Consider the following 24574-nt stretch of genomic DNA (forward strand, 5'->3'; position numbering starts at 1 on the left):
GGTCAGGGCTACGGGTCGCCAGTCGTTCAATGAGGAGATGGTGGAGGATTTGGGTACAGGTACGATGGTGGCCATTTTGAAGCAGGCTGGGACTACAGACAGAGAGAGGGAAAGGTTGAAGATGTGTGTAAACACTCCAGCCAGCTGAGCCGCGCATGACTTGAGGACGCGGCCGGGAATCCCGTCCGGACCAGTAGCTTTGCGCGCGTTCACCCTCCTGAAGCACTTCCGCACATCCTCCTCAGACACAGTGTGCGCACTGACGTCATCCGCGGTGCGCACACTGTCCGGTCTCATGGTGTTCGCTGTGTCGAATCTAGCGTAGAATACGTTTAGATCCTCACACAGAGAGGCCATGGTCTGCGGTGTGCTGGTTTTCCCTCTAAAGTCTGTGATCGTGTTTAGTCCCTGCCACATACTCCGAGGGTTGTCAATCTGTTGCTCCACCCTGTCCCTGTACTCACGTTTGGCTGCTTTGATCGTCTTCCGGAGTTGGTAATGTGCGTGTTTGTAGTCCGATGTGTTCGCGGAGGCAAAAGCGGTGCTCCGTGCCGCCAGCGCCGTGCGAACATCTCCGTTAATCCAGGTTTTTGATTTGGGAAGGATTTAACTATTCTGGATGGGACGACATCTTCCACGCATTTTCTGATAAATCCGCAGACTGAGTCTGTGTACTCATCAATGTCTTTAGCAGCCACGTGAAACATTTCCCAGTCCGCGTGATCAAAACAGTCCCGCAGCGTAGACTCCGATTGGTCCGACCAACGGTGCACCGCCCTCAGGGTTGGAGCTTCCTGTTTCAGCTTCTGCCTGTAGGCGGGCAGGAGCAGGATGGAGCGGTGATCTGATTGGCCGAATGGGGCGCGGGGGAGGGCTTTGTATGCATCCCGGAAAGAGGTGTAGCAGTGGTCAAGAAGCCGGTCTCCACGAGTGCTGAAATGGATGTGTTGGTGGAGTTTTTGTGAGACTTTCTTCAGGTTACCCTTATTAAAGTCCCCGGTCGTGATAAACGCCGCCTCTGGGTGTGCGGTTTCCTCACTGCTGATCGCGCTGTACAGTTCCCTGAGTGCTCGGTCAGTGTCGGCTTGTGGGGGAATGTAAACAGCCGTAATAATCACTGCTGTGAATTCCCTCGGTAGCCAGAATGGCCGGCACTTAATCATCAGGTACTCCAGGTCCGGTGAGCAGAAGGATTTGACCGGGTGCACGTTCGCATAATCACACCAGCTGTTGTTGATCATGAAACACACACCACCGCCTCTGCTTTTCCCAGTAAGATCCTGTGACCTGTCCGCGCGGTGCACAGAGAACCCCGGTAGTTGTACTGCGGAGTCCGGTACCTTGTCCGATAGCCAGGTTTCTGTGAGGCAGATCACGCAGCAGTCCCGCATCTCTCGCTGGAATGAGATCCGTGCCCGAAGCTCGCACAGCTTGTTCTCCAGAGACTGCACATTAGCCAGTAATAAACTGGGTAACGGTGGTCTGTTAGTGCGCCGTCTCAGTCGAACCAGAACGCCAGATCTTCTCCCTCTGCGTCGGCGTTTGCGGCCTCCACGGGCCCAGAACAAAGGCGTCTCAGGTGAGATGAATGGGGGGTCTGCAAACGGAGGGTCCGTGTTGCAAAACTTGAACTCCGGAAAGTGATGAGAAAGTCCATCTTTTATGTCCAGTAAGGTTTGTCGGTCGTACACAAGGAGACATGTGCTACTCGTGAAAAAATAAAGAAAAAGTAAAATTAAACACAAAAAACAGCTGTTGCTTGGGGGAGCTCGCGACGAGGCTGCCATACTCGGCGCCATCTTGCGGAAGTATCCTCTACACATTGACCCAGTTAGCTCCAGATGTGAACTTTGTGTGCTTTCAGTTCTGATGGAGAACAAGTCCATGAGTCACTCACCTGTCTAAATAAGAACAGGATTCTTTTGTGTTGTGGTTACAGTGCTGCTGTGTACCCAAAAAAGTAGAGCGGTTCAGTTGGCTCCATTGCATGTTATAACTGTAGGATAGTGAGTGTGTGTAATTTCACAGGTAACAGACTTTCTACAGCCCATAAGTCTGTCTTTTTATTGTTGAGCCAACAGCTGATCAAAGTAGCTGCTAGCCAAATGGTGACATTCACATCTCACTGAAATTCTCTGAAAGTGTATGTTGCAGATTTCTTCTATGTTGTGTATTAAACACTAACCTTCCTACTGGCTGACCCATCAGTGCACACACAGAGCCCCGCTGTGCTGTCTGACACACAACACGCTGATAAATGCTTGTTAAGACATAAACTGTTTTCAGCTTTCAGTTTTATTTGTCATATGCAAGTTAGCACAGGGTCAACATTGCAATGAAATGTATTTGACGAGCAGAAGACAGAACAGAAGACAGAACTGGAGTACATACTAGAGTCCCCCCCCCCCCCAAACTCTGATACTAACACTAATATCTTGACTTTGGCTGTCTGCAATTACAAAGTACTTCTTCAACAGGACCTCTCTTAAATGAATAAGCCATCTATTAGTTTCTAGGCAACATTGGGCTCAGCTTTAACATAAGTTTCCTAACAATTAAATATAAAAATATATCTCTACTGGATTTGTATTTAGCATTTGAATTATATACACAAAAAACCCAACAATAATAAAAACTTCTGAATTGTATTTTTTTTTCTTTAATTTAACAGACAAGCGAGTCAGTATCAGACTGATATCCAATGAAAATATTGTGTTTGTGGCTCTCTGCAGCAGAGACACGTCAATTTGGTTTTAATTTCTAAAGTAAAGATGAAAACCGGTGACACTGACACCGTGTGTGTGATATCAGGGAGAAGAAGCTTCAAGCTTCAGGCTGTTAACAGGTAATGCAGCTGAGGTCAGTTCAGCTCGCCTCCTAGACATGTAACGCTCAGCTCAGTTTAGCAAAACAAGTTTAATGAACAGTGTGCTCTTGCAGTATTTTTTTCTGCAAGAAGCAAGCTGTCTTTGTAAGTAGTTGAGAAATATTTTGTCATTATTGGGTAATTCCTAGAGCTTTAACCGTTTCTGTGATGTAAAAGAAATGGTACACTGTTAGATCACATAATTGTTTACAGCTCAAAGCAGAGGATTTATGATATCATGAGCAGTCTGGGAGTCGGTGTGTGTCTACATACTGTATTGGCAATAAAGTTACAAAAATATAACAAACTATTACTATTCAATTTCTAATTTTTTCTCCTTTTTGTCTACATAAACATGAAACATGATTCTGATTTTTTTCCTGATCAAAACTAAAATCACTTCTCCTGAAACCAGCACTAGGAGGGCAAGACCAAATAAAAAGCAACACTTGTAGCCCTGAGAGCCTTTCACATTCCTTTTAAATGGAAAGAGAGTAAAGACAAACAACAGAAACTTAAAGAGCAGCACCTGTGTTCACTGAGTTTTGTTATTTACATTCAAGCATGCCCTGTGGGCACTGCTACAAGAAAAATGACATTTTTAAAGTAAAACAGGTTACATTGTCCTTAATTCATGATCAATGCCAAAAAGCCCAATCATTACCAAATAACAAATAATATGACAACTTTTCCATTATTTGAGCTTCTCTCATACTGGGCAACAAATCCAAATCTCTCTACACTTCCAGCACTGGAGGCCTTAGCAAGCTTTTTGTGGACACCCTTGTGGGGTATCTGTGGCTAATCAAAAGGTTGGCAGTTTGAACCGTGGCCCGTCCAGTCTACCAAACAAAGTGTTCTTTGGCAACTGAAACCAAAATCACACTATGAGGTATCCATTGGATTGTAAGTGTGTGTGATAGTTACAGGCACAGAAAAAAGTGCTATATGAATGTGTATGCGATTGGAGGGGGGGTAGTAAAAAGTAGAGATGGACCGATCAGATATTACGTATCGGTATCGGTCCGATACTGACCTAAATTACTGGATTGGATATCAGAGAGAAATAAAAAATGTAATCCGATCTATTAAATATCACAAAAGCACCTCACAAAACTTGCAACATAGCGTAACTCAGCTCATAACCTTAGCACGTCGGAGCAGTATGCATCGCGTGATAGAGCGGCTATAGTGTGCGAGACCTGTCGGCAGCCTGGTTAAGCATTTGGAGACTCACTACGTGCTTACAAACCAGCATTTCATCTCGGAGAAAGCTATCCCAGAGAACTAAAGCAAGTAGGGCTGTTCGATATAACAATATATATCGGATGACGAAAACGTCTATCGTTTCAATTTATGCTATCGTTTGTTTCGTGGTGTCGCAAAATAAACTGTTTACGGCAATATTTTTTCACCGTTTTGATGGTCACTGTAGTGGCTATATTAATTTCTTAAAGTTCTCTCTTTCTCTTATACTTAATATAACCACACTATGGACAGACAAGAGCCTGTTTTTATGCGTTGTCGTTAGCAACAACGATGGTAAAACCGTCGCGTGTCTGCTTGTTTACGTCTTGATGCATTCTCAATCATCCAGGAAAGTTAATCAGAATTAATCAGTTCCTTAATCATGATTAAGGAACTGACCCCCCAGCCCATTGTTCCTTCAGTGGGCTGGTTTCAGTCATTATGCAAATGTACTGTTTATAAGATTTGGGGAAACCTGCAGCAGGGCTCGCAAAATTGCTAGCCCGACGTCCCGGGGCTAGCGATTTTTCCAGTCGGGCTACCAGAATCTATCCCTGCCCTGCCCGTCGGGCTATCATAGGAAGGAAAAATATATGTCATTGCTTTTGCATTCCTTCGGAAATGTAGCTGGGTAAATATGTCATTGGCATCGGTGAACCACTGTCAATATGTGACTAGGGCTGCTCAATTAATCGAATTTTAATCTAAATTACGATCTGGGCTTTCAACGATCATTAAAAATGACTGAGCCGATTATTAGCACCTCCCTCGTGCTTTACTCTCGCGCTGCTCCGTGTGGCAAATCGAGCGCACCTCTCTGCGTTTCGAACACGCGGCACAACAATTAAGAGGAGCTAACAGAGGGAAGCTCGGAAAGCTAAGCAGAAGTTATTTGGAGAGGAGAGTGACTGCCGTTGGTTGAAAAGAGAGGTAAAAAAAAAACCCTTCAGTGGTGTGGAAACATTATGGGTTCGCGGAGTCAGACGTGGATCAAGTAGACATAGTGTGTAAACTTTGGTGTGGTAGCTGCACCACAGAGCGACATGGCAAAGTTCACTAAACATAGATGTTTACATTTTATTTTTTATATTGCAAACATTTGCACTGTTATCAGTATTTGCACACTATTTTATGCTATTTTTGACAATCTTTAAAGCCATTATTCAATACATTGTTATTGTTAAATAAATATCATCAAATAATCGAGATCTCAATTTCAGTGAAAATAATCGTGATTATCATTTTTGCCATAATCGAGCAGCCCTATATGTGACATATTGAAATCGCATTTGAATTTGCGCTTGTTTTTTGCTTTCACTTTGCAATCGCGCGAACTGTGTATAGAGAGCAACAGTACTGATTGGTGAGTGACGATAATTTGCGCACCAATTCCTCTGACATCGTCTTATCAATTGTTAGTTTACTATCAAACATGACAAGTGAAATCTCCCGCAGGAAGCTTAAACATGTGAGAGGTTGATCGCGCAGAGAATCGCTGAGCGTTATGTGAGTGCGTGTGTAAAGGCAGCAGGATATATATTTTAGTTCTGCTGAGCCAAATAAGACCGGTCAGTGTGAAGAAGTGACAGCCAAAGAAAAGCTTACCACAAAACGGAAAAGTTATGACAAATCAGACTATAAGGCAAAAAGAAAGTGCAGCTTTATGGTTTCATGGACAAAAGAATTTCTGTGGCTGGAATATGACAAGCTAAATAACCAGGGGTGCACATAAGTGGTCCGCGCACAGGATAAGAAGTTGCAACGCGTGTTTGCGTCCATAAGATTTTCTGGAGGAGGACAGACATTTGTTTAGAACTCTTAAAGATGTCGAAGAAGCTCCTTTAAGCAATTACTTTGGTGTTCCTACACCTCCAAAGAAATGTCAGATGGAGTCCGAACCACAAAAGAAGCGCGTATTCTAGGAAAAGTGGTTGCAGGAGGTGAGCTGGCTTTAAACAAATGATGAATGCACAGAGATTTGGTGCAGAATGTGCCATGAAAATCCCACTCTAGCGGACAAAAACAGTGCCTTTTATATGTATGCAAACGCGTTGCAACTTCTTATCTGGTGCGCGTCTTTTATTTTGACAGCGAATGCGCACATGCGGACCACTTATGTGCACCCGTGTAAATAACATAATGTTCTGCCGGGTGTGTTGTTGGTTTCCCTCGATTTCTGAGTCGACAAGTGCCTTTGTTACTGGGACCAGTAATTTTTAAGAAAGACCCCCATTAGAACCCATGAGAAATGCAAGAAATGGATTATTGCTCAGTCTGCAAATAACATACTAAAAATCAACCTGAAAAATCTGTTTAGAACAGCCTACTATGTTGCAAAGAGTGAACTACCACTGGCAAAATTTAGCAGTCTTTGCAAACTTCAAAAAGCAAATGGCCTAGATCTTGGTTCCACTTGCCTCTTACCTGTGATTTCAGTGGAAATTTCAAATTCAGGATCTGACACAGACTGATTCCTGTTGTTCAGTTCTTACAAGTTCATAGAAATTTCTGTTCAATTACAACCAAGTATTTGAGTTGATGATTGTAATTTTTATACAATATTGTAATTTGTGTTTCAACAATTTTTTGATTAATGTTTTGTTTCCGTTACAATGTATAATATTGTAACGGAAACAAAACAGGAAACAAAACATAAAAAAAATTGCTCCCTTTTTTTATTCGGGCTACTTAAATTTATTTTGGGCTACCAAAAACTGAAGAGTCCCTGCCCGAAGGGCTACCAGGGATTTTGAAATTTTGCGAGCCCTGTGCAGTCAGCTGAGACTGAAGAAGTCACTTGGATGAGTGACGAAACGTTTTTCCCACAAAACGCTACGTCCAGATGAACAGAATCAACTTTTTGGAGATTTACTTTCCTGGATGATTGAGAATGCATCAAGACGTTTTAACCCATTTTGGCAAGGACTGCCTAAAGCTTGTACGTCAGTATGAGCAAACAGCACGTAAGATGGCGGACTACAGGAACCACCTGAGATTCAGCCTCAGATGCCGACAAAACAGGATTACTCCTAAAAGTCTGCAAATGAGCTCTTCAGTTAAAAGGCTTCCGGGCAACAAAAATCCTCCAGAAGGCACAGCATCAGTTGCTTAATGAACGGGTGAGGCAGACAAATTTTACCATCGACATGCTAAAATCTCAAGAGGAGCGGATCCGACAGAGACTGACAATGCTTTTAGATGAGAATACTCTTAAAAAGGTGTTGGACTTTACTGAGAAGGCTCGTCTAGCACAGCACAAGAAGTCTAAGACCAGGCAACAAAGGAAGTTTGACTTACTTGTTGTACGTCGGAAACCACCACAAAATACGGAGAGTGTCCTCAGTGGCCAGAAGAGACAAGGATGGGACACCGAGGATGTGGACAAGTGGGTGAAGAATTAGTCTGACAGACAGCTCACCCAAACAGAGAAAAACATCCTTGCTGAAGGGTTGAATTTTGCTGTCACACCGAGACAAATCCCGCTAGTGGAGCTGATCACAGCCACAAAAACAGCAATTCGTAACAACAATATTGCAGAAGTGGAAGCAGAGCAACTACGGACGAAAGTTTCGGCCTGTCTCAGCAATGCAAAGCCCCCAGCATCCAACATCACCATGGAGGAGAGGAAGGCACTCACATCACTTAGTGATGAAAACAACATTATCATCCTTCCGGCAGACAAGGGTAGGTGCACAGTATTGCTAAACCAGAAAGACTATCATGAGAAGATTTTGTCACTACTCATTGATGAAAACACTTATGAGCCCCTGAAACGAGACCCAGGAAGTGGCTACAGGAAGAGGGTGATAGACTGTTTGAAGCAGTTAGAACAAGACAAGGCTATTGACCGGACCTCATACCACAGGCTATACCCAGGGGAGTCTACACCAAGTCTGTATGGTTTACCGAAAATACATAAACAGGGTGCACCTTTAAGACCGATTGTCTGCATGATCAACTCTGTCACGTATAACATCTCCAAGTTTCTGGCTTCGATCCTGAACCCGCTGGTGGGCAGCTCTGAACACCACATCCAGAACACCCTGGATTTTGTTGAGAAGGTGAGAGATGTCATTATGGAGGCAGATGAAACCATGGTCTCGTACGACGTTACATCTCTCTTCACTTGCATCCCAGTCACGGAAGCGTTGGAGGTAGTCCGTAAGAGATTACAGGATGACACCAACCTCAGCAACAGGACCACTCTCAGCATCGACCAAGTGTGTTTGCTTTTGGAACTGTGTCTTCATTCCACCTACTTCACATACAAGGGTCAGTTCTACAGGCAGAAACATGGGTGTGCCATGGGCTCCCCAGTTTCACCCATCGTGGCCAATTTGTACATGGAAGAAGTGGAAAAGAGGGCTTTGCTATCCTACCCTGGAACACCACCAAGCCATTGGTTCAGATATGTGGATGATACCTGGGTGAAAATCAAATCTCAGGACATACTACATTTCACGGATCACATTAATGCGGTGGACCGACACATCAAATTCACCAGGGAGGATATGAAAAGTGGCAGGTTAGCCTTCTTAGACTGTGAGATTTCCATCAGTAATGGGGGACATCTAAAAGCTGACGTGTACCGTAAACCTACACATACGGATCAGAATCTAAGGTTTGACTCTCATCATCCACTGGAGCACAAACTGGGTGTCATTAGGGCGCTACAACACAGAGCGAACACCATCCCCACTGACACAGCGGCCGGGGAGGCAGAAGAACAGCACATCAAGAAGGCCCTGAGTAAATGTGGTTATCCCAGCTGGACTTTTGTCAAAGCTGGAAAGACACCTAAAGGAAGCTCCAGTCGATCCAGGAGAGAAGGACAACCGCTGCCCAAGCGAAAACCTGTAGTGATCCCATATGTGTCAGGAGTATCGGAACAGTTGAGACGCATTTTTTCTAAACACCGGGTCTCTGTGGCTTTTAAACCCCAAAACACGCTGCACCAAAAATTGGTCCACCCCAAGGATCGGGTCCCCCGACACAAAGAGAGTAACATAGTGTACGCTGTTAAGTGCCAGGAGGATTGCCAGGATTTATACATCGGGGAAACCAAACAACCTCTGGCGAAGCGGATGGCACAACACAGAAGAGCTACCTCGTCAGGCCAGGACTCTGCAGTCTATTTACACCTACAGGCCAGTGGACACTCTTTCAACGATGAGGATGTACACATCCTGGACAGGGAAGAACGCTGGTTTGAGCGCGGAGTCAAGGAGGCCATTTACGTGAAAAGGGAAAGACCATCTCTGAATCGAGGAGGGGGCCTAAGGGTACATCTTTTGCCATCTTACAATGCTGTGATTGCAGCCATTCCCCAACTCTATGTGGATGGTACTCATGGCCATTGATCAGTGGTCTTTGATCAGTGGGTTTTGGTCAGTGGTTGTTGATCAATGGTCATGAGAATTTGCATAATTATGATTAAGGAACTGACCCCCCAGCCCATTGTTCCTTCAGCGGGCTGGTTTCAGTCATTATGCAAATATACTGTTTATAAGATTGGGGAAACCTGCAGTCAGCTGAGACTGAAGAAGTCACTTGGATGAGTGACGAAACGTTTCTCCCACAAAACGCTACGTCCAGATGAACAGAATCAACTTTTTGGAGATCTGCTTGTTTATTTTCCACATAAACCTTTCAGAATAAAGCTCAAGATCCTGTTGAGACTTTTCAAAATAAACTGAATGACGTGAAAGAATATGCAGAGTGTTTACGGATGAGAAGCAAAAAAGAGCCGCCAGGTGCTAAAAATAAACCTTAAACTCAAAGGCTTTTCCCCGGAGCACGCAGTGTAATAAATACTCACAAAGAAAACGGCGGCCGTTACTACTTATGTCTAAAAATGTATAGGTTCATGCATCTGTTAAAACATTCGGCTCCAGGTACACGACGCCCAGCTGGAAACACTTCAAGCAAGTCGAGCTGCCCGAGATTCACAGAATTTACAGAAAATGTAAAATGTTTGTGATTTATATCGTTATCAGGACGATAGATGTCTTATATCGGGATATGAGATTTTGGTCATATCGCACAGCCCTAAAAGCAAGTGTGTAAGTTTACCTCTGAATGTTTGTAAACATTCCCACGTTAAGCTTAACAACTGATATATGGAGCGACTGCCTCTCATTCTCTCCCTCTCATGTTGCTACTTCAATCATGAAACTGATCAATGATCATCTGATCGGCTTTTCTACTGCGAGTCCGTCTTTCTTGCTTGTTTATCGCCCACTTTGCGCCAGAAAGAGGAAATAATAATCAGCAGCAGCTGATTTAGCTTGATAAGCTGTTGTTAGAATGTATTTAATATTACTTTCTACACCAGGATCCTTTTCTACGTAGCTGACAGCTGGTAACTGTGAAGGGGCGGGTCTAGCAAAGTTTTGCCAGGGGGCCAGGTAGGGCATTAACAGGGAAAAGGGGGGCACAAAGAAATACATTTATTTATTATTCTCATGTCTAGTTTAAAAAAATATATATCTGAATCTTACAACCAAAGTTTTCATCTGATGCAAAATGTATAGAAATCCATTATTGTATATAGTAACTATTGAGTCTAATATATACCCTAGTAGGTACCCTAGTACCTACAGTACTTTTTCCTTTGGGAAGGTACCATCCGTGCAGTCTGCAATTCTGTTGAAGAAAGATATTGAATCTATTTAATTATCGTAGAAATATAATTGATTTCTGTGCATTTGTTTTACACGTGCATTAAATTAAAGTCGATTACGTCGATTAAGCATCATGAGGTGGAGGGTGGTTCCCTATTTTTTTTGCTTGAAATTGGCAACCCTATTAATTAGGTTGTTTAATATTTCCGCTACGTACTTTTTAGAATACCAGAATAGGGAGGATGGTGTAGGTTCAAGTTTATTAGACTGATCAGTGTTGCTGAACTATGAAATATTTTGGGTGCAGTGTACAGGTATAACAGAATAGCTTTAGTGTTTTGTTTTTTAAAACCTGTGTATGAACTTATACAAAATGCAGCAAGATAAAAAACAAACTGTTTTATTGATTATAAAATACACTATATCGGATTAATATCGGTATTGGCAGATATCCAAATTTATGATATCGGTATCAGTATTGGTAGCGGACATAAAAAAGTGGTATCGTGCCATCTCTAGTAAAAAGTTCTCTGAAACCTGAGGAGAAAAGTACGAGTCAATTTACCTTTCATATGTACGCCAGCTGACATGCAAAAATGTAATCATTTTGCACGTCAGCTTTTTAGGTTGCCGTGTGACGAAGTAAACAGTTCAGGTTCAACAATACAGGTTCTGTCCCCATTATTTTCAACCAACACACCTTCTCTTATGTATAAGAGTATACATAAGTACACTATGTATATTTTCTATACACTAAACATACCTGACCGCTAATTATGCAGCATCTGACATAGTACTGCAGACATCTACAGGTCCCCTGCTGTCCCCTACTGATTGGAAGGTTCGATCCCAGGCTTCTCCAGTCTACATGTCAAGTATCCTTGGGCAAGATACTAACCCCAAGTTGCTGTGAATGTGTATGAATGAAGTTAGGAAGCACTAAGCATAGAAAGAAAGTGCTTGTGTGATTGGGTGAATGTGGCATGTTGTATAGAGCGCTTTGAGTAGTAAAAGGCGCTATATAAGAATCAGTCCATTTACCTTTTAGCTAAGCACTGGTAAAAATGCAAATTTAAATATTTGGAGGTCCAAGAATTGTTTGAAGGCAGAGCCATTCTGTACAGGGTTACAAAAGCATTGCTACTTGCCTGCCTTGTTTAAAGACCTATGTTAGCAAAGAACACAACAACAGAATCTTGTCTGTTAATGTGACTGCAGACTTGTGCCTTCTTGGAAGTTGAAGGTAAATGCTTGCAGATGAGGCCTAATGTCATCACAGCTTAAATCTGGAAACGGACTGGCATTTATTTAGCTCTTTTTTAGTTACCACTAAAAGTGCTTTGGAGTGCAATGAGAAAAATATTCAAAGATATATTCATACACTACTTTATTCTGTTCACTTCATCTATCACACATTAACGGATAATTTAGCATTAACCTAACTTGCAGGTCTTTGAGCTGTGACAGGAAGCCAGAGAGAATGCATGCAGGACAAGGAAGAACACTCAAAGTCTGCATGGCCTCTGCCCTGGTGTCCCGGTTAAAGAAAGAGTTGCTAGTACAACCTTTGCTTAACAGCAGTAACTTGTATTTACCTGGGCTTTTGTTCAGTATGGAAGACGTGGGGATGAGGGTTGAGGACAACACTGATAATGGGTAATGTGGTAGTAGGGAGTCAGAGGCTACTCGTCATCCCACCTGCCTCTCTTGTTGCCCCATCTACACTCACAGACATACCACAGGCATCCCGCAGCAGAGGCAGGGACTCGTGGTGTCTTAGCAAGACATTCATTACAGAAGAAGGGAAAAATAATAATAATCGTCTGGGTCCAACTCCCAACCAGACAACTCTGTGTCTCGTACTATGTCGTCCTCTTTTATTCTTCCTGAAAAAAGATGCACTTTTTAATATATGTAATAAGTACATGATGTTTATCAAGTTAAAGAATAATCATGTTAAATATTGTGGATTGTAATAATGACAAAACTAGTTCAGATTTTTTGCCATAATTAAGCAGTCCTATTTCTGGCAGTAAGTACTCTGTAATAACCAGGTTTTAGCTTCAGTATGACAAGAGTGGGACCAGCAGGACTTATATGAAATGTCAAGTTACCTGTCAACACTATCTAAATTAAGTCAGAATGACAACCTTTTGACAGTAACACACTGATTGGTGTCTGGTTCTTTATTATGTCACACTCTGGTATGAGAGCACTTCTGAAACAACTGGTTTCATTCCTCAAAGAGAAACTCCCTTTGCTTGCTTTTCCAGCCTCTGATGAGAAATACTTACCTATATTTACCTAACTGGAAGGAGAGTGGTTTTCTATGATGGTGAAACTTCATCAAAGACCACAATCATACCTCTCTCTGCATATTTAAGTAATTAAAATACATATTTTCTATATGATATCTCTTCTCATAACTGTGGTACTCCAACAATGAACCAGGGTGCTCTCTGAATTCCTGCCTTGTGACTCAGGTTTGAGGTACAGCAACTGCTTTGGGTCCTGAGCACTAAGCACATTAGCAGATTTCTGAGGAGATTGGAAAACCAGGATCCTGACCGGTACCAGGAAATACTCCCCCCCCCACCCCCCCACCCCCACACACACACAAAACTTCTTCAAGGAAAAAAAGACAGTCAGAAGAAGGATGATATGATGTTATAGGCTGAGGATGATGGGTACGGTTACACAGCTAGAACTCTTAGACAGCAGTCCAATTACCATGCAAACAATAGACAACATGCCAGCCTGTGAGCTGGAAACATTCAGCAGCCAAAAGGGGGGGGGAGACAACCGAGTCACAAAACACACGAGTGGATCTGTGGACAGAGCTGAAATAACACTCTGATGCTTCGGGCTACGGGAGTTTGGAGAACAAATTTACATGATCATTCAGAGCTCATTTTGCTGTATTTGTTGTAGCTAACTCCTTCCCAGTAATAACGTAGAGGGACCCATTAACTACTTTATTATAACTAATCTTACTCGTTGTATCCCTGCAACTTGAAACAACGCTGAAAACAGGTTGTGAACAGACATCAAAATGCATTGATAAATCTGTGTATTTAATAAGGAGTGCTGACCGCGGACTGAACACCACGGGAAGCACTGATAATGGGCTGAAGGCAGGGGCTACTGTAAATACTGCATACTGCACATTTATTTATTTATAAGCCTTATATAGACTTAGCTAAATGACATAGTTTGCTCCATGTGTTTTCACTGAACACCGTGTATTTTCTAAATATGCGTGAAATAAGTACGGAGGCTTTCTGTGTACTGGGCACAGGAAAAAGCCGCGCGACAGGTGGTGGTTAAGCTGTACAACACGTCCCGCAGGATTCATCACACAGAACGCTGCTTTGTTAGAGAAACAGTGAGTTTGCCGGCTTTTCTTGGCAGAAAGAATTACATCTGAATTTCGAAGCAGAACATAATCAACAAAAACAAACAAAAAACCCTCGTGCACAGCAGCCACACAAAGAACAGCCAGCTGAACTTTAACGTTACTTACCTCTTGTGGATTGTGGGTTATTCCACTTTGGCAGAAGAAAATTCCACTGCTTCGTTTACTTGTTGAATGTGTGAGAGCATTATTGCTCCATGTCGGCGTTACTTTCGGTTGTTATACGTTGTGAGTGTTACTTTTTCTCACTGTGTCGGCTGAAAAAAAGATTCCATCCAGCTGTAGCTTCCCCCATGGTCCAAGCTCATCTGAGGAGCAGAATTTCCGTCTGAGTGTGAAAACGATCTGCAAGAAGAAACGAGTTCCGCTTTTGTTTTCAAAATAAAATACCTAACGCTCATTTCAAAAGATCCAAATAGCGAAATTAAGTTCAATGATCTGTGCTGTTTCCAAAAACCTTTCTTTACATGCTATATAAAAAAAATATATTAAAGAAAACGAAGGTTCCACTGAATAATAACAACTGTCGTGTTACTCAAAGTACACTTTGGAGTTTGGACAGATTAAATAACCAATGTTTGCAAATAAACTATGTTTTTCTTTACACTTTCGTGAGCAGTTACAATCACAGTAACAGTAGAGAATTTTAAAAACAAAAATAAATGATGATGAGGTTTAATCCTATATTGAAATAACAAAAAAATAAAGTTTCATATAAAAATGGAAATATCTAGTACAGAACAAGAACAATTGGAGGACAGAAAACTTTTCTTGTGTTTGTTTCACATTACACAACACTTATTTTTCCAAGTTTCAATGGGAACCGGAGGTACGACAGGGTAGGGTAGTGTCTAAACTGTATGCGACAATGCCTGTACTTTTATTTTAAAGGCATGGTTTCAATACTTCCTACCCTGACACTGATGCTGCCTCCTCCCCCCACAACACACAAAAGCAACAAAAACAAACTTAAAATTAACTTTCTTGTCACGTGTTCCATTTGGGAAAACCGTATTGGTCCGAAGCTTGTGGCTTGTGGAGTCGACAAAAGTGTCATCTTAACACACAAACTTAAGAACATTTTAATCTAGGGCCATAATAGGAGACCGTGCCTTTGCCATTGCCGCACCCAAATTATGGAATATTCCTCCTCTTGATATTCGCGCATCAGATTCTATTCAATCTGCTAAATCACGTCTAAAAACGTACTTGTTTAACCTGGCATTCGAGGCTAATTAGGGTAATTTACATCTGGCTCTGCATTTAGATTATGTAATTATTTTATATTTTATATCTGTAATTTATATTTTATATTGTGATTTTATCTGTATCATGGTTTTACTGGAAAGCACTTTGGTGTACTTCGGTCTTTAAATGTGCTATATAAATAAATTTTGATTGATTGATAATATGGACATGTTAAAAACCCTGTTTTAACGATGACAGAGAGGCTTAACATATAGACAGCACTGAGTTTATTGTGCTAGGCACTAAAAATATGAGAAATAAATTTGAAATTAAAGCTGCAAGCAGCGTTATGAGGGCCCTCGCACCCCGGCGCCTCGAGCCACGCCCAACACCTAAAACCAGCACGTCCGATCTGATGTCACATTGATGGAATTCATGCATTAAACCACCAGCTAACATTTCATCTCATTCAATCATGATTATAGTCATCCCACTAGGTGGCGCTCTAACCATTACTGACAAATGGCATAACAAACATTTCCGAGCTCGAGTCTCATCATGCCTGTGAAGTTTCGGAGAGATTGGACATTGTGTTTTTGAGTGACAGCAGATTACTGCTTCTTGGCGAGTGATTGAAACTCCAGGTGCCGCCATGACCACCCCGTTTCCTTAAACGTAAAAAGCTTCGCAATTTAACATCACAAAGGTTGTTAGATTCCCCACACTGGAGATTGCGTCAATCTGATGAAATCCCTTGGAGGAGTTCGCCAAAGAACGGTGCCTGAAAAGAGGGGAAAATGTTGCCAAAATTACACATTAATTTTAAAATGGCTGACTTCCTGTTGGATTTGGGATATTGCTCCAAGAGACTTTTTTGTACATCTTGATATCTCCCATAAACTTACCAGGTTTCAGACTCATACATGAAACACAGAGCAGGGGCTGTTGTTTTGAAATTTTGTAGGGGGCGCTGTAGAGCCATTTTGCGCTAATCAATGAAAATGATCACATAACCAGACAGATTTCATGACATTGGAAGTGTGCGCAAAATTTCAAGACTTTTTAAATTTTCCAAGCCCCTCAAAAGCCACTTCATTGTTCATGGTGAACCGCGTAGCCACCAGGGTGCGCCGTTCCATTTAAAATCACAATTTTCTCACTGAAGCATCATGAGGGACTGATGTTAATATTCACCGCTTTTGAGGTGGCCACGATGAACCTGTGAAAATCAGTACAACAAAATTAAAGCCATGACATTTCCTGTTGCCACTAGGTGGCGCTCTATGTATTCGTGACAATGGGCACATCAATCTGTTCAGGGCGGGTCTAACATCATCCCTGTAAAGTCTGGTACTGATCAGACTGGATTTCATTGAGTTATACTCATTTGTTTCTTCATGGCGAGACATCAATGTTCGCCATGCTGCTGGGGTCACACCCTTTTGCGAAAACTCACAGTTTTCACTGTAACCCAAGACCAACTCCTTAAGGCTTTCCTGGAGAAATTTGAGGCTGCAGATGTCACCCATCACAATACTGAACCCCAAAGTGTAAAACATGACATTTCCTGTTCCCACTAGGTGGCGCTCTCCCTGATGTCAAATGTGGCAGTTGAAATATGTTCAGGGCTGGAGCCTTATCATGTGTGTGCTCTTTGGTCCAGGTCGGAGAATGTATGACGGAATGAGAGGCAATAAGATTTTCATGGCGAGTCACCGGAATTCGCCGTGGCGCCACGGCCTCACCGTATCGTGAAACCTCAAAAGCTCCGCAATTTAACTTGGCCCAGGTGTGTAGTTGAAACTGACCAAAGATGAAGCTTATAGGACCAAATCCCAAGGAGGAGTTCAAAAAAGTTCGAGGCATGGAAATGGCAAAATTAGAGCCAAAACGTCACCTTCACCTCTAAATTGCGGACTTCCTGTTGGGTTTGTGTCAATGGTCCCACAGACTTTTTTGTTCGTCTTGGCATGATACACATGTGTGCCAAATTTCATACATGTAGCTCAAATGATGTGTTCGTAGGGCTGCATTTAACAACACATAGGTGGCGCTACAGAGCCATTTTCTAGTGCTCATGTGTAAAACCATTAAAATACAAAATTTTTCACCAGACCTGGCATGTGTGCAAAATTTCATGAGTTTTTGAGCATGTTTAGGCCCTCAAAAAGGCCCTTGTTTTGCCTGAATAATAATAATAATTAAAGCTGCAAGCAGCGATATGAGGGCCCTCGCACCCCAGCATGTCGAGCCAAGCCCAACATCTAAAAACCAGCGCTTCAGATCTGATGTCACATTGATGGAATTCATGCATTTATCCACCAGCTTAAATTTTATGTCATTCAACTATTATTATAGTCATCCCACTAGGTGGCGCTCTAACCATTACTGACAAATGGCATAATAAACATTTTCGAGCTCGAGTCTCATCACACCTGCCATCTTTGGGAGAGATTGGACATTTTGTTTTGGAGTGACAGCAGATTACTGCTTTTTGGCGAGGGATTGAAACTCCACGTGCCGCCATGACCACCCCGTTTCCCTGAACGTAAAAAGCTTCGCAATTTAACATCACAAAGGTCTTTAGATTCAACACACTGGAGATTGGGTCAATATGATGAAATCCCTTGGAGGAGTTCGTCAAAGAACGGTGCCTGAAAAGTAGCGAAATTGTCGCCAAAATTACACATTAATTTCAAAATGGCTGACTTCCTGTTGGATTTGGGATATTGCTCCAAGAGACTTTTTTGTACATCTTGATATCTCCTATAAGCACACCAGGTTTCAGTCTTATAGATAAAACACAGAGCAGGGGCTGATGTTTTGAAATTTTGTAGGGGGCGCTGTGGAGCCATTTTGCGGTATTCAGTGAAAATGACCACATAACAAGATAGCCCTCATCACATTGGAGGTGTGCGCCAAATTTCAAGACTTTTTAAACTTTCCAAGCCCCTCAAAATCCACTTCAACTTTGATGGTGAACTGCGTTGCCACCAGGGTGCGCCGTTCAGTTTAAAGTCACAATTTTCTCACTGAAGCATCACGAGGGACTGATGGTGATATTCACCGCTTTTCAGGTGGCCACGATGAACCTGTGACAATCAGTACAACAAAATGTAAGACATGACATTTCCTGTTGCCACTAGGTGGCGCTCTACATATTCCTGACAATGGGCACATCAATCTGTTCAGGGCAGGTTTGACATCATGCCTGTAAAGTCTAGTACGGATCAGATTGGATTTCATTGAGTTACACTAATTTGTTTCTTCATGGCGAGACATCAATGTTCGCCATGCTGCTGGGGTCACACCCTTTCGCGAAAACTCACACTTTTCACTATAACCCAAGACCAACTCCTTAAGGCTTTCCTGGAGGAATTTGAGGGTGCAAATGTCACCCATAACAATACTGTACACCAAAGTGTAAAACATGACATTTCCTGTTCCCACTAGGTGGCGCTGTCCCTGGTGTCAAATATGGCAGTTGAAATATGTTCAGGGGTGGAGCCTTATCACATGTGTGCTCTTTGGTCCACGTCGGACCATGTATGACAGAATGAGAGGCAATAAGATTTTCATGGCGAGTCATCAAAATTCGCCGTGGCGCCACGGCCTCACCGTATCGCGAAAACTCAAAAGCTCCGCAATTTAACATCGCCCAGGTGTGTAGTTGACACTGACCAAAGATGAAGCTTATACATCCAAATCCCAAGGAGGAGTTCGAAAAAGTTCGAGGCATGGAAATGGCAAAATTAGAGCCAAAATGTGACTTTCAATCCAAAATGGCGGACTTCCTGTTGGGTTTGCTTCAATGGGCCCACTGACTTTTTTGTTCGTCTTGGCATGTTACACATGTGTGCCAAATTTCATACATGTAGCTCAAACGATGTGTTCCTAGGGCTGCATTTAACAAGGCATAGGTGGCGCTACAGAGCCATTTCCCAGTGCTCATGTGTAAAACCATTAAAATACAAAATTTTTCACCAGACCTGGCATGTGTGCAAAATTTCATGAGTTTTTGAGCATGTTTAGGCCCTCAAAAAGGCCCTTGTTTTGCCTGAATAATAATAATAATAATAATAATAATAATAATAATAATAATAATAAGAAACGGAGCAGATACAATAGGGCCTTCGCACTCTCGGTGCTCGGGCCCTAATAATAATAATTAAAGCTGCAAGCAGCGATATGAGGGCCCTCGCACCCCAGCACGTCGAGCCAAGCCCAACATCTAAAAACCAGCGCTTCAGATCTGATGTCACATTGATGGAATTCATGCATTTATCCACCAGCTTAAATTTTATCTCATTCAACTATTATTATAGTCATCCCACTAGGTGGCGCTCTAACCATTACTGACAAATGGCATAATAAACATTTCCGAGCTCGAGTCTCATCACACCTGCCATCTTTGGGAGAGATTGGACATTTTGTTTTGGAGTGACAGCAGATTACTGCTTTTTGGCGAGGGATTGAAACTCCACGTGCCGCCATGACCACCCCGTTTCCCTGAACGTAAAAAGCTTCGCAATTTAACATCACAAAGGTCTTTGGATTCCACGCACTGGAGATTGGTTCAATATGATGAAATCCCTTGGAGGAGTTCGTCAAAGTATGAGGCCTGAAAAGAGGGGAAATTGTCGCCAAAATTACACATTAATTTCAAAATGGCTGACTTCCTGTTGGATTTGGGATATTGCTCCAAGAGACTTTTTTGTACATCTTGATATCTTCCATTAGCTTACAAGGTTTCAGACTCATACATAAAACACAGAGCAGGGGCTGTTGTTTTGAATATTTGTAGGGGGCGCTGTGGAGCCATTTTGCGCTATTCAATGAAAATGATCAGATAACAAGATAGCCCTCATCACATTGGAGGTGTGCGCCAAATTTGAAGACTTATCAAACTTTCCAAGCCCCTCAAAAGCCACTTCAATGGTCATGGTGAACTGCATTGCCACCAGGGTGCGCCGTTCAGTTTAAAGTCACAATTTTCTCACTGAAGCATCAAGAGGGACTGATGGTGACATTCACCGCTTTTCAGGTGGCCACGATGAACCTGTGAAAATCAGTACAACAAAATGAAAGACATGACATTTCCTGTTGCCACTAGGTGGCGCTCTACGTATTCCTGACAATGGGCACGTCAATCTGTTCAGGGCGGGTCTGACATCATGCCTGTAAAGTCTGGATCTGATCAGATTGGATTTCATAGAGTTATACTAATTTGTTTCTTCATGGCGAGACATCAATGTTCGCCATGCTGCTGGGGTCACACCCTTTCGCGAAAACTCACAGTTTTCACTGTAACCCAAGACCAACTCCTTAAGGCTTTCCTGGAGAAATTTGAGGTTTCAGATGTCACCCATTACAATACTGTACCCCAAAGTGTAAAACATGACATTTCCTGTTCCCACTAGGTGGCGCTGTCCCTGATGTCAAATATGGCAGTTGAAATATGTTCAGGGGTGGAGCCTTATCATATGTGTACTCTTTGGTCCACGTCGGACCATGTATGACAGAATGAGAGACAATAAGATTTTCATGGCGAGTCATCGAAATTCGCCATGGCGCCACGGCCTCACCGTATCACGAAAACTCAAAAGCTCCGCAATTTAACATGGCCCAGGTGTGTAGTTGAAACTGACCAAATATGAAGCTTATACGACCAAATCCCAAGGAGGAGTTCGAAAAACTTCGAGGCATGGAAATGACAAAATTAGTGCCAAAATGTCACCTTTAATCCAAAATGGCGGACTTCCTGTTGGGTTTGTGTCAATGGGCCCTGTGACTTTTTTGTTCGTCTTGGCATGATACACATGTGTGCCAGATTTCATACATGTAGCTCAAACGATGTGTTCGTAGGGCTGGATTTAACAAGGCATAGGTGGCGCTCTAGAGCCATTTCCCAGTGCTCATATGTAAAACCATTAAAATACAAAATTTTTCACCAGACCTGGCATGTGTGCAAAATTTCATGAGTTTTGGAGCATGTTAAAGCCCTCAAAAAGGCAATTCATTTCAATGAAAAATAATAATAATAATAATAATAATAATAATAATAATAATAATAATAATAATAATAATAATAAACAGAGCAGATACAATAGGGCCTTCGCACTTTTGTGCTCGGGCCCTAATTAAAGCTGCAAGCAGCGATACGAGGGCCCTCGCACCCCCAGCGCGTCGAGCCACGCCAAACACCTACAACCAGCACGTCCGATCTGATGTCACATTGATGGAATTCATGCATTTAACCACCTTCTAAAATTTCATCTCATTCAACCATTATTATAGTAGTCCCACTAGGTGGTGGTCTAACCATTACTGACAAATGGCAAAACAAACATTTCTGAGCTCGAGTCTCATCGTACCTGCGACCTTTGGGAGAGATTGGACATTGTCTTTTTGAGTGACAACAGATTACTGCTTTTTGGCGAGTGATTGAAACTCCATGTACCACCATGACCACCCCGTTTCCCTGAACGTAAAAAGCTTCGCAATTTAACATCACAAAGGTCTTTAGATTCCACACACTCAAGATTGGGTCAATATGATGAAATCCCTTGGAGGAGTTCGTCAAAGAACGGTACCTTAAAAGAGGTGAAAATGTCGCCAAAATTACACATTAATTTCAAAATGGCTGACTTCCTGTTGGATTTGGAATATTGCTCCAAGAGACTTTTTTGTACATCATGATATCTCCTATAAGCTTACCAAGTTTCAGACTCATACATAAAACACAGAGCAGGGGCTGATGTTTTGAAATTTTGTAGGGGGCGCTGTGGAGCCATTTTGTCCTATTCAATGAAAATTGTAAAATAACAAGAAAGCGCTCATCACATTGGAGGTGTGCGCCAAATTTCAAGACATTTTAAACTTTTGAAGCCCCTCAAAAGCCACTTCATTGTTCATGGTGAACCGCGTTGCCACCAGGGTGCGCCGTTGAGTTTAAAGTCACAATTTTCTCACTGAAGCATCATGAGGGACTGATGGTGATATTCACCGCTTTTGAGGTGGCCACGATGAACCTGTGAAAATCAGTACAACAAAATATAAGACATGACATTTCCTGTTGCCACTAGGTGGCGCTCTACCTAGTCCTGACAATGGGCACATCCGTCTGTTCAGGGCGGGTCTGACATCATGCCTGTAAAGTCTGGTACCTATCAGACTGGATTTCATTGAGTTACACTAATTTGTTTCTTCATGGCAAGACATCAGTGTTCGCCATGCTGCTGGGGTCACACCCTTTTGCGAAAACTCACAGTTTTCACTGTAACCCAAGACCAACTCCTTAAGGCTTTCCTGGAGAAATTTGAGGCTGCAGATGTAACCCATCACTATACTCTACCCCAAAGTGTAAAACATGACATTTCCAGTTCCCACTAGATGGCGCTGTCCCTGGTGTCAAATATGGCAGTTGAAATATGTTCAGGGGTGGAGCCTTATCATATGTGTGCTCTTTGGTCCAGGTCGGACCATGTATGACAGAATGAGAGGCAATAAGAATTTCATGGCGAGTCATCGAAATTCACCGTGGCGGCGCCGCTTCACCGTATCGCGAAAACTCAAAAACTCCGCAATTTAACATGGCCCAGGTGTGTGGTTGACACTGACCAAAGATGAAGCTTATACGATCAAATTCCAAGGAGGAGTTCGAAAAAGTTCGAGGCATGGAAATGACAAAATTAGAGCCAAAATGTCACTTTCACTTGCAAATGGCGGACTTCCTGTTGGGTTTGCGTCAATGGGCCCACAGACTTTTTTGTTCGTCTTGGCAGAATACACATGTGTGCTGGATTTCATACATGTAGCTCAAACCATGTGTACGTAGGGCTGCATTTAACAAGGCATAGGTGGCGCTCTAGAGCTATTTCCCAGAGCTCATATGTAAAACCATTAAAATACAAAATTTTTCACCAGACCTGGCATGTGTGCAAAATTTCATGAGTTTTTGAGCATGTTAAAGCCCTCAAAAAGGCCCTTGTTTTGCCTGAATAATAATAATAATTAAAGCTGCAAGCAGCGATATGAGGGCCCTCGCACCCCAGCATGTCGAGCCAAGCCCAACATCTAAAAACCAGCGCTTCAGATCTGATGTCACATTGATGGAATTCATGCATTTATCCACCAGCTTAAATTTTATGTCATTCAACTATTATTATAGTCATCCCACTAGGTGGCGCTCTAACCATTACTGACAAATGGCATAATAAACATTTCCGAGCTCGAGTCTCATCACACCTGCCATCTTTGGGAGAGATTGGACATTTTGTTTTGGAGTGACAGCAGATTACTGCTTTTTGGCGAGGGATTGAAACTCCACGTGCCGCCATGACCACCCCGTTTCCCTGAACGTAAAAAGCTTCGCAATTTAACATCACAAAGGTCTTTAGATTCCACACACTGGAGATTGGGTCAATATGATGAAATCCCTTGGAGGAGTTCGTCAAAGAACGGTGCCTGAAAAGTAGCGAAATTGTCGCCAAAATTACACATTAATTTCAAAATGGCTGACTTCCTGTTGGATTTGGGATATTGCTCCAAGAGACTTTTTTGTACATCTTGATATCTTCCATAAGCGTACCAGGTTTCAGACTCATAGATAAAACACAGAGCAGGGGCTGTTGTTTTGAAATTTTGTAGGGGGCGCTGTGGAGCCATTTTGGGCTATTCAATGAAAATGGTAAAATAACAAGAAAGCGCTCATCACATTGGAGGTGTGCGCCAAATTTCAAGACATTTTAAACTTTCCAAGCCCCTCAAAAGGCACTTCATTGTTCATGGTGAACTGCGTTGCCACCAGGGTGCGCCGTTCAGTTTAAAGTCACAATTTTCTCACTGAAGCATCATGAGGGACTGATGGTGATATTCACCGCTTTTGAAGTGGCCACGATGAACCTGTAAAAGTCAGTACAACAAAATGAAAGACATGACATTTCCTGTTGCCACTAGGTGGCGCTCTTCGTATTCTTGACAATGGGCACATCAATCTGTTCAGGGCGGGTCTGTTATCATGCCTATAAAGTCTGGTTCTGATCAGACTGGATTTAATTGAGTTATACTAATTTGTTTCTTCATGGCGAGACATCAATGTTCGCCATGCTGCTGGGGTCACACCCTCTGACGAAAAGTCACAGTTTTCACTGTAACCCAAGACCAACTCCTTAAGGCTTTCCTGGAGAAATTTGAGGGTGCAAATGTCACCCATCACAATACTGTACCCCAAAG

The 24574-nt window shown here is 42.6% G+C and overlaps 1 protein-coding gene across 1 annotated transcript in view; it reads right to left on the reverse strand.

The window, feature by feature from the left end:
- Positions 1 to 14439, reverse strand: part of rin2a (Ras and Rab interactor 2a) — a 53006-nt gene extending 38567 nt beyond the window's left edge. The window contains exon 1 of the mRNA XM_063491768.1: positions 14261 to 14439. The gene's annotated coding sequence lies outside the window, so the exon portion shown is untranslated. The remainder of the gene's footprint in view (positions 1 to 14260) is intronic.
- Between the last annotated feature and the right edge of the window lie 10135 nt (positions 14440 to 24574).

Source organism: Pelmatolapia mariae, linkage group LG13, assembly GCF_036321145.2.
Source record: "Pelmatolapia mariae isolate MD_Pm_ZW linkage group LG13, Pm_UMD_F_2, whole genome shotgun sequence".
NCBI lineage: Eukaryota > Metazoa > Chordata > Actinopteri > Cichliformes > Cichlidae > Pelmatolapia > Pelmatolapia mariae.